Here is a 14,948-nt window from a genome sequence, read left to right as displayed (position 1 = left end):
TACGTGGTTGACTTTCCAGGTGGCTTACTGTGAGGATCACCCCTGAGCACATTGAATGAGCTGCTGCACAGGTGCTGTCCACATGGAGCAGAATTCACCTCAGCAGGTTCTGCTGTCCTGTAAGATCTCCCTTGGATATGCTGCTTGCGAAGCAACTGGATCATGCTCTGATGTCATCTGCAGTTGGCCCCTGTGTGGGTTGAACTGCATGCAAGTGAGAGGGACTCTGGTGCTGGCCAATGTCAGATGCTTCCTGTGACTGGCCTTGGACACTCTATTTGGAGCTGAAAAGAATTCACAGGGTGTGGCTGCCTCTGCTGGATCAGAGTGAGAGCAGGAAGGTCCAAGCAGTGCACCAAGACTGCCTTTTACCTGCACTGGATGAGGGAAGGTCAGCAAAAGTCCCAAGGCGCCCTGTGTTCTGCCTCTGCCGACCTCCACATGTGGGTGCCTGTTAGTCTCAGTCACTCAAAGAGCCTCTGGAGGGACTCAAGTTGCATGAGGTGGTTTCTCAGTGAGTCCTCAGGAAGGGACGAGCATTGGTCATCAGATTGATACAGGTTTAAACTTGGTGACTGTGCAGGGACTGAGGCCACTCAGCAAATGCCCCATGGAATACCAGGTCTAGCAGCCACCTACTGGGTCCTCACACATCTATGAGCAGTGTGGAAGAGACTCAGACCTGGCTTTCTTGTAAAAGTAGAATTAAAAGGTCCAAACAGTCCTCATGGCAAGACTTAGGTTGGCAGGGATGTATATTCTGACATCAGCCATGTGAGCAAAGGACTTTGCAGAGGGTCAGTGCGTTGTCAGAAGCCATGGAGCTGCTTCCTGCTGTGGACTATTCATGGACCCCTGGTTGCAGCTGGAGAGTGAGAGCATGGCGGGGTCACGCAGCTCTGACCCGGTCAATATTTCCCACACAGTTTAGTCCCCTCCTGTGTGCCTGATCCCAGCAGATATGACCGTCCATTTCCATCCTAAGATAACTGCAGTTCTCTTCAGATGTCTGACCAAATGCATGTTCACTGGCAGCCTGAGCAGCACCAACCCTGCCTTCTTTCCTCAAGACTGAGTGAGCCAGGCTGGCTGGGGGGCAGAAAAGGGCAGTTACAGGTCCCTTGGGTGGGTTGAAATGCTATTAGAACCATTAAGATTTTTTAAAATGTTTTTTTCTTTGTCTGCTCCTTCATTAGAGCAAAGCAACCAAAGTGATGCTTAGCTCACGCTCATGGAAGCACAGTTCTGCCTGCACCAGTGCCACACGTCACCAGAGCAGTGAAGGGGGCAACTGGAGGAAGAAGACAGGGCATTCCTCTCCCAGCAGTGTCACACCCTCACAGGCATGATGCTGTCTGGAGAGCTGACCCCTGCTGGAGCGCTTAAGGCTTTTAGGCACCGAGTGTACTGATCTGATTTATATTTTTTAAAGATCACTCTGATTTGCATTTTTATTTTTATTAAAAATTATTTTACTAATTTAGTTTTTTTCAATTAGAGATGACATTCAATATTAGTTTCCAGTGTATATAATAGTGGTTTGACATAAATATAACATATAGAGTGAACCGCTGATAAGTCTAGCATTGGGGGATCTTTTAAAAGGATATTAATCCTATTTATGCGGGCTCCACCCTCATAACCTAATCACCGTCAATAGACCCACCTTTTATTTATTTTTAATCAAACTTATTTGGGATACATTCATTAATAAAATTGCATAGGTCAGGTGTGCCATTCTATAATGCATCGTTTGTATATCGCATTGTGTGCCCACTGCCTTCAAGTCAAGTCTCCTTCTATCACCATTAATTGCCCCTATTCCCTCCTTTTCCTCCTCCCACCCTTTATCCGCCAACCCTATCCATTAATCCAAACACGCCACCCCCACCTGCCACCCCACACCCCATACCACCAGCACCCACTGCCACTCCACAGTCACCAGCCCCTCCTACTACCTACACACCACACCCCAGCCCCCACCCGCCACCCCACATCCCACATCCCACACCACCCAGCCCCCACCCAGCACCCACCAGCCCCAACCCCCACTCCCAACCCCCCAACCCATACCTACCACCCTTCACCCCGCACCCCCCACCCCCCACCCCCCACCCCCCACCCCCTACTCCCCACCCCCCACCCCCCACCCCCCTTCCCCTGCTTGTGATTTGACATTTGAAATGATATTTGAGATGTGTCCTGAGGGCTCAGGTAGGATTTAGACAGATGAAGAGGGTGAGAATACGCTTCAGGTACAGACAGTGGCCACAGCCTGGAGGCAGGAGAGATGAACACTGGACAGACCAGAGCATATGCCCCTCAGATGCCTGTGAGTGAGGGGTCAGGACAGGGAAACAGAAGACCCTGCACGGAGGGAAAAGGCAGAGGGGAAAGGGGACCAACCACAGAGTGGTCAGAGCAGGGGATACAGGGGCCCCTCCATGGGAAGGGAGGCCTGGAGGACAGGGCACCATGAGAGGGGATGGGCAGTGGGGACAGGAGACCTTGGGAAGGAGCAGGGATGCAAAAGTGTGGAAAGGAGACTTTCCATTGAAGCAACAAGACAGGGAAAAGAAAGACCTCTGCCCTAACCGGTTTGGCTCAGTGGCTAGAGCGTCAGCCTGTAGACTCAAGGGTCCCAGGTTCCATTCCAGTCAAGGGCATGTACCTTTGTTGAGGGTACGTCCCCAGTAGGGAGTGTGCAGGAGGCAGCTGATCAATGTTTCTCTCTCATTGATTTTTCTAACTCTCTATCCCTCTCCCTTCCTCTCTGGAAAAAAACCAATAAAATATATTTAAAAAAATAGAAATAAAAAATCATCCTTCTCCCCTTAAAAAAAAAAAAAGGAAGACCCTTCGTGGCTGTGACAGGGCATGGGGGAGAGTGGACCCTTCTTGGTAAGGACAGGGGACCATCCATGGAGGGGTCAGTGTCCCCACCTCCTGTCCCTTTTGTCCTGGCCCTCCTGCCCTTTCCCATCCATGGATGGCCCCTGTCCTTACCAAGCAGGGTCCGCTGTCCTCCCTGCCCAGACACAGCCACGAAGGGTCTTCTTTTCCCTGCGCTGTTGCTTCAATGGAGAGTCCCTTATCCACACTGCCCTATTGGGACAGAGCCGAGAGAGAGGGACCCCTCCATGGAGTGGGGAGAGCAGACCTTCTGTGGAGGGACATGGCAGAGGGATAGGGGTCCCCCCTTTGAGGGGCAAGGAAAGGGTGAAATGGACTGTCCATGGCAGGAGCAAGACATGGAGGACAGGGAGCCATCCATGGAGGGGAAAGTGCAGGGGCACAGGAAACCCCTGTCCTGGTCCCCCTGCTCCCCCTTCTCTGCCCCTTCAAATGGGGGTTCTTTATCTCCTGCCCGTTCTCCGCCATGGATGGTCCCCTGTTTCCTCTGCTCTGTTCCCTGCATGGAGGGTTCCTGTGCTCCCTGCACTGCTCCCTCCATGAAGAATCCCTTGTTCACCCTTTCCTGACCCCTCAAAAGGTGGGGTGCCCTATCTCCCTTCTCATTTTCCTCCACAGGCAGAGGGGAGGGCACCCTCTATGGAGGGTTCAGGACATTATTTTTCTTGCCCTTCTTTCTCCAAGGAGGGTGCCTTCCCCTCTCTGCCCTGTCCTCACTCCATGGAGGGTACCCCTCCACCTCTGCCCTTCCCTCCATGGAGGGTATTCTCTCAACCCTTCCCTTTCCTCTCCATTGAGATGAATGGGCAGGGGTACAAGGAACCTCCCTTTTGATGGGCAGGATGTGGGGTGAAGGTGGTACCCTACATGGAATGAGGACAGGGGGACCCGCCTTGAAAGCACAGGGCCCAGGGGAAAGGAGACCCTCCATGAAAGGGACAAGGAGGGTGACAGAGGACATTCCATGGTTGTGAATGAGCAGGGGTACAAGGAACCCCCCACCTTTGAAGGAGCATGGAGTATAAGCAGGAGGATAGGGAATTTCCTCTTTGAGGGGATCTTTGTACCCCTGCCCATTCCCCTCTCTGGAAAGAGTACCCTTTCTTCCTTGCCCTGACCCTCCCCCAGCCCAGCCCCAAAAGTGGGATTACCTATCCCCCATCCCATTCTCCCCCATGGAAGGAACCTGTCCCCACTCCATGGAGCATGCTCCCAACACCATGCCCTGTCCCTTCAAAGTGCGGTTCCTTGTACCCTGTCCATTCACCTCCATGAAGGGTCCCCTGTCTCTAATGCCTTGCTCCCTCCAAGGAGGGTGTCATCTCCACTCTGCCCTTTCCCCTCAAAGGAGGGTTCCTTGACCCCCTCCATGGAGAGTCCTCTTCCCCACCTGCCCTGTCACTCTGTGGAGCGTCCCCTCTCCTCACTTCCTGGAGGGTGCCCCCTGCCCCTACATGTCCCCTCAAAGGGAAGGGCTCCTTGTTCCACTGCCCATTCCTCTCCCTGGAGGACCTCCTTTCCTCCTCCCCTTTCCCTCCATGGAGGGTCCTCTGTCTCCAGCTCATGGAAGCTGCCCCCTCCCTCCTTCCCTGTCCCCTCAAAGGGGGATTCATTTGTATGCCTGTCCATTCACCTCTGTGGAGAGTTCCCTACCTTCCCTACTGATTCCTCTCAAAGGAGGGTGGCCCTCGCCCTCTACCCTGCCCCTCCAGGGAGTGTTCCCTCTCCCCCTGCCCATTTTCCTCTATGGAGGGTGTCCTCTTGCACCTGCCCTGTACCTGGAGATGCCCCTTTGAGGGGCAGGACAGGAAGGTGGGGGCACCCTCCATGGACCGACGACAGGGGACCTTCCATAAAGGGGACATGGAGTGGAGACAGGAGTCCCTTCATCGAGGGGAATCAGCAGGGAGATTGGGAACAGCCCCCTTGACTGGATAGGCCAGGGGAGACACAGGAATCTCCATGGCATTGTGTGGGCTGGAAGGCAAGGAACCCCCCTTTAGGGCACAAGGCAGAAGGGAGGGTGCACACTCCATAAAATAAGGACAGGGGACACTCCACAGAGGGTCAGGGAAGAAAGGGAGGGAGAGGACCCTCCATGGAGGGGAATATGCAGGGGAATAGGGAGCATCCCCCTTTGAGTTACAGGGAAGAGGGAAGTGGGCACTTTCCATGGGGTGGAGACAGGTGATCCTCCATGAAGGGAACTGGGAGGGGAAAAAGAGGAACCTACAGAAAGGGGAATGGCCGGGGTACAAGGAACATCTCAAAGGGATGGTTCCCTGTCTCCCTACCTAATGCCCTCCATGGAAAGCCCCCTTCACGCCCCACCCCTGCCTGCCCTGTCCCTCTGTGGAGGGACCCCTGTCCTCACTCCATGGAAGGTGCCTCCTCCCACTTGTCCTTCCCCTTAAGGAGGGGTTTCCTATCCCCATTGCCCATTCCCCTCAATAGAGAGTCCTCTCCCCCATCCTCTGCCCGCCCTGTCGCCTCAAAGAGAGGCAGTTCCTTGAATGCTGCCTATTCTTCTCTCTGGAGTGTCCCTTTCCCTCCTCCCTTTCTCCTCCCTGGTGGGTCCCCTGTCTCTCTACATGGAGGTGACCCTCCTTCCTGTACTGTCAACTCAAAGGGGGGTTCATTGTATGCCTTCCCATACAACACCATGGAGATTCCCTTATCTCCCCTGGTTTATCCAGTCAAGGTGGGGGGATAGTTCTCAATCCCCCTACTGACTGCCCTCCATGGAATATGCCCTGTCACGCCTCCGTGATGCCTCCATGGAGAGTCCTTTGACACCATTCCATGGAGGTTTCCCCTCCATCATACTCTGCACCTCAAAGGGGGGTTTCCTTGTACCCCTGCCCACTCATCTTGATGGGAGGTCCATTTTTTCCCCTTCCCTGTCCCTTCCACGGAGGGTTCCCTATCACCCAGCACTTCCCCTTCCATGAAGGGTCCCCTCTCCTTCCTGCCCTGCCCCCTCCATGGTGGGTCCCCTCTCCTCCCTGCCCTGCCCTGCCCCTCCATGGAGGGTCTCTGTATCCCTAACCTGTCCCCTCCATGGAGGATTCCCCATCCCCCTGCCCTGCCATGCCCACTGCATTGAGGGTCCCTCTCTTCCCTTCCCCCTCCATGAATGGTCCCCTCTTCTCCCTGCCCTCTCCCCTTCATGGAGGGCCCTCCCCTCCCTGCCCTACCCCCTCCATGGAGGGTCCTGAGTCCTCCCTGATCCATCCCCTCCATGGAGGGTCCCCTCTTCTGCCTGCCCTCTCCCCTTCATGGAGGGTTCCCACCCCTCCCTGCCCTACCCCCTCCATGGTGGGTTATCTATCCTCCCTTCCCCCGCCTTGGAGGGTTCCCTCTCATCCCTGTCCTTCCCCCTCCATGAAGGGTCCCCTCTCCCTAAGCAGTTCCCTCCATGGAGGATTCCATATCCCTCTGCCCTTCCCCCTCCATGAAGGGTCTTCTCTCCTCCCTGCCCTCCCCCACCATGGAGTGTCCACTCTCCTCCTTGCCCTCTCCCCTACATGGAGGGTCCCCTCTCTTCCCTCCCCCCTCCATGGAGAGTAGCCTCTCCTCCCTGCCCTGCCCCTTGATGAAGGGTCCCCCCTCTCCCTAACTGTCCCCTCCATGGAGGGTTCCCTATACCTGATCCCTGCCCTGCCACCTGCAGGAGGGTCTCCTCTCCTCCCTGCACCCTTCTCTCCATGGAGGATCCCCTCTCCTCCCTTTCCTCTCTCCTCCATGGAGGTTTCCCTGCCTCCCTACCGTGCCCCCTCCATGGAGGATTGCCTCTCTACCCTCCCCTCTCCTTTCCTTTGAGGGTCTCCTCTCCTCCCTAACCCCTCCTCTCCATGGAGGATCCCCTCTCCTCCCTTCCCTCTCTCCTCCATGGAGGGTCCCCTCTCCTCCCTGCCTGTCCCCTCCATGCAGTGTCCCCTCTCCTCCCTGCCTGTCCCCTCCATGGAGGGTCCCCTCTCCTCCCTGCCTGTCCCCTCCATGGAGGGTCCCCACTCCTCCCTGCCTGTCCCCTCCATGGAGGGTCCCCACTCTTCCCTGCCTGTCCCCTCCATGGAGGGTCCTCTCTCCTCCCTGCCTGTCCCCTCCATGGAGGATCCCCTCTCCTCCCTGCCTGTCCCCTCCATGGAGGGTCCCCTCTCCTCCCTGCCTGTCCCCTCCATGGAGGGTCCCCTCTCCTCCCTGCCTGTCCCCTCCATGGAGGGTCCCCTCTCCTCCCTGCCTGTCCCCTCCATGGAGGGTCCCCTCTCCTCCCTGCCTGTCCCCTCCATGGAGGGTCCCCTCTCCTCCCTGCCTGTCCCCTCCATGGAGGGTCCCCTCTCCTCCCTGCCTGTCCCTTCCATGGAGGGTCCCCTCTCCTCCCTGCCTGTCCCCTCCATGGAGGGTCCCCTCTCCTCCCTGCCTGTCCCCTCCATGGAGGGTCCCCTCTCCTCCCTGCCTGTCCCCTCCATGGAGGGTCCCCTCTCCTCCCTGCCTGTCCCCTCCATGGAGGGTCCCCTCTCCTCCCTTCCTGTCCCCTCCATGGAGGGTCCCCTGTCCTCCCTGCCCTGCCCTCTCCATGGAGGCTTCCCTGTCTCCCCTACTCTGCCCTCCATGGAAGGTACCCTCTCCCTCTGCCCTGTCCCCTCCATGCAGGGTCTTCTGTTTCCCTGCCCTGTCCCATCACTCACAGGCTCTGAGAGGAATGTGCTCTGGTCCCCAGTGTTCATCTGTCCTGCCTCCAGGCCGTGTCCACTGTCTGCACCTGAAGCACATCTCACCGTCTTCATCTGCCCAAATCCTGCCTGGCTCTCAGGACACATGTCAAATATCATTTCAAATGTCAAATCACCGAGTGATCTTTAAAAAATATAAATCAGATCCCCCTATTCTGGTGCCTAAAAGCCTTCCTGCTGTGGCAGCATTTCCAACCCACCCTTTATCTGCCCTCCCGCCCTCTCCTGCCCGCCCTCTCCTGCCCGCCCTCTCCTGCCAGCCCTCTCCTGCCTGCCCTCTCCTGCCCGCCCTCTCCTGCCCGCCCTCTCCTGCCAGCCCTCTCCTGCCCGCCCTCTCCTACCCGCCCTCTCCTGCCTGCCCTCTCCTGCACCAGCCTGGCTCTCCCTGCCCTGGAGGTACTTGCTGTCCCTTTGGTGGTGGCTTCCTGAGTTCTCCTTGTGGCGAGCTCTGTCTCAACAGCCAAGTCTGAGTTAAATATGACAAGATCTTGGGGAGCCCTTCCCTGAGTCTCTCGGGGCCTCACACTGAAGGCGTCTCAACCCAGGCGTGTGGGGTATAAGCTGGCAACAGGTCACAGAGCTGACAGGTCACAATGGTGAGACAGGTCATAGAGGTAACCTGAAAACCACTTCAGATCAGCCAGGTGGGCCAATGTAACCAGGGGTTCTTGTGTGGCTGTTTTTTTAAATCACTGACTGAACATTTATTCAGCACCAACAAACCCCAGACCCTCTACAGAATGTACAGAAAGTCATAAAGATAAATGCTTATACACATTTATTGCCTTTTATTACAAAGCTTAGTTTTTGATTTAGGAATTTAATCCTAATAGATTGATTTTTCTCAAGTGTTTCAAGTTAGAGATTCAGTTTGTCATAGAGAAACAACTGTCCACAGCACCATTTTCTTACATCTTACTCTTTATTTTAGAGTCTTGTACTATACACCTAGTGTGTATCAATATGTAAGCATGCCTGAGATTCACTGTGTGCCTTTGTACTGCTAAAATTCTTTGTCATTACACCAATACCTTGCTTTATTAATTATTCTAGCTGCAGTATTTCCTCTCAAAGCAGTCTTGCCTCTTCGTTGTCCATATAACATTGTTATGGGTTGGCTCAGCGAGATAGACCACTGACTCAGAATTTAAATTTATTAAGCTGGCCAGCTGTCTGCAGTCCCAGCACTCCGCCAAAGCAAAGGCTGAACTGCAGCAATGACTGCAAGCGTTACAGCCTATTTATTTGCAAAAACTACAAAGTTACAAAGCCTTGTTTACACAATTTGTTCCCGACACAGTATAGCATTATTACCTTCCTATCTATGTTTTCTGGAAACAGAGAGCACAGTATATTGAGGAGGGACCATGAGACCATAGCTCAAGGCCTGACCTGATGTCAGTACCTTCCTGTCTGTCTGTTCCAGGAACAGACAGTACAGCGCGCCCCGATATGCAGCCCAGTTCATTCCCTACTGGTCTTATTGGGAATCAAATCTTTGATTCAGCGTCCTCCTCTAAGATTCTGGAGTATTGGGTGTATAAAACCATTAACTTTACAGCCTGTATCCAAAAGCTGTTGTAGGTCTCCAAGGGCTGGCGAGGTCGCGGCTGCAGGTGGAGTAGGGCTGGGGCTCCCAGAGCTTTGTGCCCAGGGGAACCAGGAGGTTTAGCTGGGGCTGGGTGCTGTGGCTGCTCGGCCTCTCTGGCTTGTCTAGGGGACGCAAGGGGCCAATCGGGTTGAACCACCGGGGAAGAGTCCGGCTTTGAATGGTGAAGAGCTGGCCAGGGTCTCGGCCGCTTACATAGAGTCTTAGTCCCCACGTCTTTCCCCCTTCCCATTGGTCAGTCCGCCAGGCGAGAGGCATGAGGAGGACGGGGTTACAATTTCCGATCGTGCAGTTCTTCTTCGGGGCCCCAGGTCGAACCTCTCTGTTCGGACGGAGGAGCTTGTCGGTGGGAGGATTTTTCCATGGGGCTAGGGTCTCACAACCCCAAGAGGCACAATAGAAGTCACCCTCTCCTCCACAGTTACTACCCCCTTCCCTGGGGCAGACATAATGTCGAGTGTGCCACAATTCTTGCTCTAGGACTAGGTCTCCGCACCCGTAACCCCTGGCTTTGGTGACCCGGGGATGGCCCCCGGAGCCATACCCAGTCGATGCAATTTTGCTAAGGGAATTTCCCCAGTTTTCTCCAAACAGTTTACAGAGATCTGTCGGGATGACAGGCACCCCTATTCCAACAACAGAGCCTATAACAGTCCCATCAATAGTACGTGTGACCTCCCAAGAGTAATTTCTGGCCAAATGGGGGTTTCCCAGTCCCGGCTGCAGGCAGATGAGGAGAGTTAGGAAGAACACCGAGTGAGTCTGACCTTCAACGGGTCTCAGGTCTTCTGGACCCGTGATCCCTCGACGCTGTCTTTCGTTTTCTTAACCTGCGTACGATGGATCCAGTGCCTCTTTCCTGCGACTTTGATGGTGGTTGGAGTGCTCTGCACCACCTGGTAGGGTCCCTCCCATCTAGGTTCCAGGCTGCCAGGGTCGTGACGCTTCACACAAACGAGATCTCCTGGAGAGAAGGCAGGCTGTGTTGGACTGGATCTCAGCACGTCCTCCTCCCGTACGGCTCTCACCACCCTTCGTGCCGACGAGGCGCTGCTCTGCAAAGCCTGTAAGGACTTAAGCAAATTTCGGGTAGACAGTCGGGCAAGCTCTCCTCCCTTCGGTGGGGAAGAAGAGGTGGTGGCCTGCCAAACATAATTTCAAAAGGGGTGAGTCCCTTTATGTATGGAATGCACCTAGCTCTGAGGAGAGCAAAAAGGAAGGAGACTTACCCAGTTTTCACCAGTCTCTAATTTTAACTTGGTTAATGTTTCCTTTAAGGTCCGATTCATCCTCTCTACCTGTCCAGAACTCTGTGGTCTATAGACACAATGCAATTTCCAGGTAACCCTCAGGGCCTTAACTATGGATTGTGTAACTTTGGCCATGAACGCTGGGCCATTATCGGACCCCGTGTATAGTGGCAGGCCAAACCAGGGGACAATTTCAGTGAGGAGTTTCCTAACTACTACCTGTGCTGTCTCTGCCTTGGTTGGGTATGCCTCAGGCCAGCCAGAGAAGGTATCAATGAAAACCAGCAGGTACTTATACCCTCCTTGTCCTCCTGGTATCTCGGTGAAGTCCACTTCCCAGTGTTCTCCAGGGTTCTGACCTCAGAATCGCTGTCCCGGCACAGCCACAACAGGGGGCCCTTGGTTTACCCGGGCACACACTTGGCACCTCCTAGCCACATCTTGGGATATTTTTCTGGAGCCCTGGGATGTAAAATTCTCTGCCCAGTAGTTCTGATAGCTTCGTTCCCCCCAGGTGGGTGCTCTGGTGGGTCTGGGAAGCGATGGTCCGCCCCAAGGCTTCTGGCACTATAGGCCTCCCGTCTGGCAGGATCAGCCATCCAGCCTCTCCTTCCTGGGCCCCTAGTTTCACAGCTAGCCTCTGCTCCCCCGTCACATAAGTAGGCTTCTCTGGGAGCCTTCGCGCTGGCAGGGTTACGAGAACTTCTCGGGGTCTTACTGGTCTTTTAGCCACGTCCTTGGCGGTTTGGTCTGCAAGTAGATTTCCCTGTGCTTCGGGACTATCACCCTCTGGTGCCCTTGGCAATGAATTACTGCCACTTCTTTTGGCCCCCATATGGCTGCCAGGAGGTTAAGTATCTCAGAAGCATTTTTAATGTCCTTTCCTCCTGAGGTCAGGAGGCCTCTTTCCTGATATAGGGCCCCATGCACGTGTACAGTGGCGAAAGCATACCGACTGTCTGTGAAAATGTTCACTCTTTTTCCTTTTCCCCACCGGAGGGCCTGAGTGAGTGCTGTAAGTTCTGCCTTTTGGTCTGAGGTGCCTCGTCCTAAGGCCTGTGCCCAGAGAACCTCCTTTTGTGTCACCACTGCCGCCCCCGCATACCGGGTACCTTCCTGTATGAAGCTGCTCCCGTCCGTGTAGAGGGTCTCATCTGGATTCTGCAGGGGCTGGTCCACAAGGTCCTCTCGGAGGAAGTGAGGGCAGTCAATGTCTCCTCGCAGTCATGCAAAGGGGGCTCTGCCTCCTCGTCAGGGAGGAGTGTGGCCGGGTTCAAGGCAGCTGTTTTCAGGAGGCTAACTCGCGGTGGGTCTAGCAGTAACACCTGGTACTGGGTAATGCGGGCGTTGGACATCCACCTCTCCGGGGGGGGCTCCTTAATAAGGTCTCAACTGCATGCGGAGCAACTACTTGGAGATTTTGGGCAAAGGTGAGCTTTGAGGCTTCCTTTACCAGGAGGGCGGTGGCTGCAATGGCTCTCAAGCAGTTGGGCCATCCTGAGGCCACCGGGTCAAGTCTCTTAGAGAGATAAGCTACGGGGCGTTTCCATGGTCCTAGGGGTTGTGTGAGGACCCCTTTCGCCACCCCTTTGTTTTCAGCTACATATAGCTGAAAGGGTTTGGTTAGGTCTGGCAGGGCGAGTGCTGGGGCGCTTATCAGGGCTTCTTTCAGTCTCTTATAAGCCTCTCCTTTCTTTTTGCAAAGTGCACACTGATTTTTTCCAAGCCTGGGTTGGACTCCTTTTCTCCCACGAGGCTTTCCTTCATTCTTATTGTCACTCCGGCCCCTTGGGCCTTTTTCCTCATTTAGGGCCAGGAGGACCTTGGCCATCCGGGTGTTTAAACCTGCTGTCGGGTCCTCCCGATTGTTAAAAACCTTCTGGGCCACCTCAACCAACTCAGAGATTGATTTCCCCTCAAAACCTTCTAACGTCTGCAATTTTTTCTAATATCTGGGGCCGAGTGGGAAACAAATGCTACAATGACAGCCCTTCGACTTTCCGGGGCTTTAGGGTCAGGACCGTCTCTGTCACCTTAGAGAGGTTTGTGGGTCTCTGAGCAACAGCTTGGATGCCCCCAATAGAGTCTGGTGATACTGATAGAGAGCCTCCTTTCCCCTCTCACTATTGGGATCCCAGTTAGGTCGCCTGGAGGGAAACACAGCCTCTAATCTGTCTTGGTCAGACGTAGGCTGCCCATCCGGACCCAGCACAAATCTCCTCCCTTCCGCCTTGACTCTCTCTCCTCTGAAGTGAAAAGAGTTTGCATCAACTGTTGGCAATTATCCCAGGTAGGTTGATGGGTAAAAAAAAACACAGACTCTAAAAGAGTGGGTTCTGGGAGAATCAAGGATTCTGGTTCTTCCGATTGTACAGGTCACTGGTAGAAAAGGGGACATAGGCCATGAAAGGTTGCCAGTCTGGACCCAAATCTAAAGGGCCTGCCTGCCGTAGTGGCAGCATAGAAACTGCAGGACTGGCGGATGCTGCTGGGTCCTGCAGGTTCTCCCCCTCTCCTTCTCTCTCTCCATACACTATCCCTTGCCTAGTGTGAGGAGGGGAGAACGAAGCCAGGTCCAGGACTGGTGTTTTCAGAGGAAAAGAAACCGGCTGTGGAGGTGGCAGAGGTTCCGTGCCAGGGTCTTTAGCCACCGTCAGGCCGGCGGGTGGGGGAGCATATGGGGAGGCCTGACCCTGGGGAGTGCCTCCTCACTTGGACCCTGGAGAACAGGGGGAGTTTTGTCCTTCTGGGCCGAAGCCAAGAGGACTGTCTGTCCCTGTCCCAATTTTCCCCTCGGGAGGCCAGCCGTCATCCACCGGGGTTTCTTGGACAATATGTCAACCCAAACCCCAAACCTGAATATAAGGAATTTGATTAGGATGCCCTGGGCGGCCGTATATGACATAATGGACCCGGTAGGCAGTGGTCAGATCAAAAGACCCTGCATCCGGCCACCCCTCCTGGAAAGTGGGCCACTCCCGTTCACAGAATCGCTGTAAATCAAAAAGCATTAACATTATAACTCTTAAATCTACCCCAGAACTTCAGTTTCTTTCACTTCACACAGACTCTCATACTTACATTCATACACCAGACAGTCTGAGTTTTTGACTTCTACCAAATGCTTATTCAGAGTTTAAACAATCCAACCAATTCCTGACTAATTGTCTAAGGGAGCTCTATGGCTTCCCGGGAGGTGATTAAGCTCCCCTTCCACTCACTCGGAGTGGGCCTGACTGATAGGGGGTCGACGAAGATGACTGACCCTATCCCATTTGACAAAGACAAAGACAACAAAGAACAAAGACAAAATAAATCAGCCAAATGCAACCTAAGGTTGCCCGGAACCTGCAGCTTTCTCCTTGAAGTCCTGAAAATTTTTAAAAAAACATTGTAGCAGGGTGTACACAGAAGCAGACAACTTTTTTACAATAAACACCAAGACAAACAAATACCAGACAGACAAACCCAGTGCAGCCTACAGCCACACTAACCAGGGACCCCGGCCACCATCGTGGCCGCCCGTCAGGACCAGGAGTACCGCTGGGTCCAGCCCTCCGTATAGGTCCTTCCGTGGGACGTCCCAATTCCTGTTTAACGACCGGTCCTTACCTCTCTCGAGAGTCCAGGTGGCTCGGTTTCCGAATTGAAAGTTTTGGGTGGAGTGGAGGCCTCCTTGGTAGTCGTTCTCCACAGGTGTGGGGTATCTCGCTGAGTGTCCGGCGACAAGTGGGGGAGAGCCTCCTGCCTTAAATAGGGGGTCCCTCTCACCCTTGCTGGGGGAGAGCCTCCTGCCCTAAATAAGGGGTCCCTCTCCACCCTGCCGGCTATCTCTCTGTGGCCTCCAAATGTTATGGGTTGGCTCAGCAAGATAGACCACTGACTCAGAATTTAAATTTAGGAACCTTTATTAAGCTGGCCAGCTCTCTGCAGTCCCAGCACTCCGCCAAAGCAAAGGCTGAACTGCAGCCATGACTGCAAGCGTTACAGCCTATTTATTTGCAAAAACTACAAGTTACAAAGCCTTGTTTACACAATTTGTTCCCGACACAGTATAGCATTATCACCTTCCTATCTATGTTTTCCGGGAACAGAGAGCACAATATATTGAGGAGGGACCATGAGACCATGACTCAAGGCCTGACCTGATGTCAGTACCTTCCTGTCTGTTCCAGAAACAGACAGTACAGTGCACCCCGATATGCAGCCCAGTACAACATCTATAATAATAAAAGCGTAATATGCTAATTAGACTGGACATCCTTCCATACAACCTCTGGACAAAGCCGGGGCTGCGAGGGAAGCCTGGGTCCCGGGTGCCACCAGGAAACCGATGCTCACAGCCAGGAGAAGGAAGGCCACGCTTGCATGAATTTCGTGCATTGGGACTCTAGTTTAGAATAAGCTTAGTAGGCTCTAATAATAATAATAATAATAATAATA

General features: G+C 54.1%; 1 non-coding gene across 1 annotated transcript; it reads right to left on the bottom strand.

Annotated features, from left to right (window-relative positions):
- Nucleotides 1–1,176: 1,176 nt before the first annotated feature.
- On the bottom strand, nt 1,177–1,378 carry LOC132214048 (small nucleolar RNA SNORA74). The gene has a single exon (XR_009448147.1). It is a non-coding gene; the product is annotated as a small nucleolar RNA SNORA74 (small nucleolar RNA).
- Nucleotides 1,379–14,948: the final 13,570 nt, after the last annotated feature.

This window comes from Myotis daubentonii, chromosome 12 (genome assembly GCF_963259705.1).
Source record: "Myotis daubentonii chromosome 12, mMyoDau2.1, whole genome shotgun sequence".
In the NCBI taxonomy this organism is placed as follows: Eukaryota; Metazoa; Chordata; class Mammalia; order Chiroptera; family Vespertilionidae; genus Myotis; species Myotis daubentonii.
This window is presented reverse-complemented; position numbering and strand designations above follow the sequence as displayed.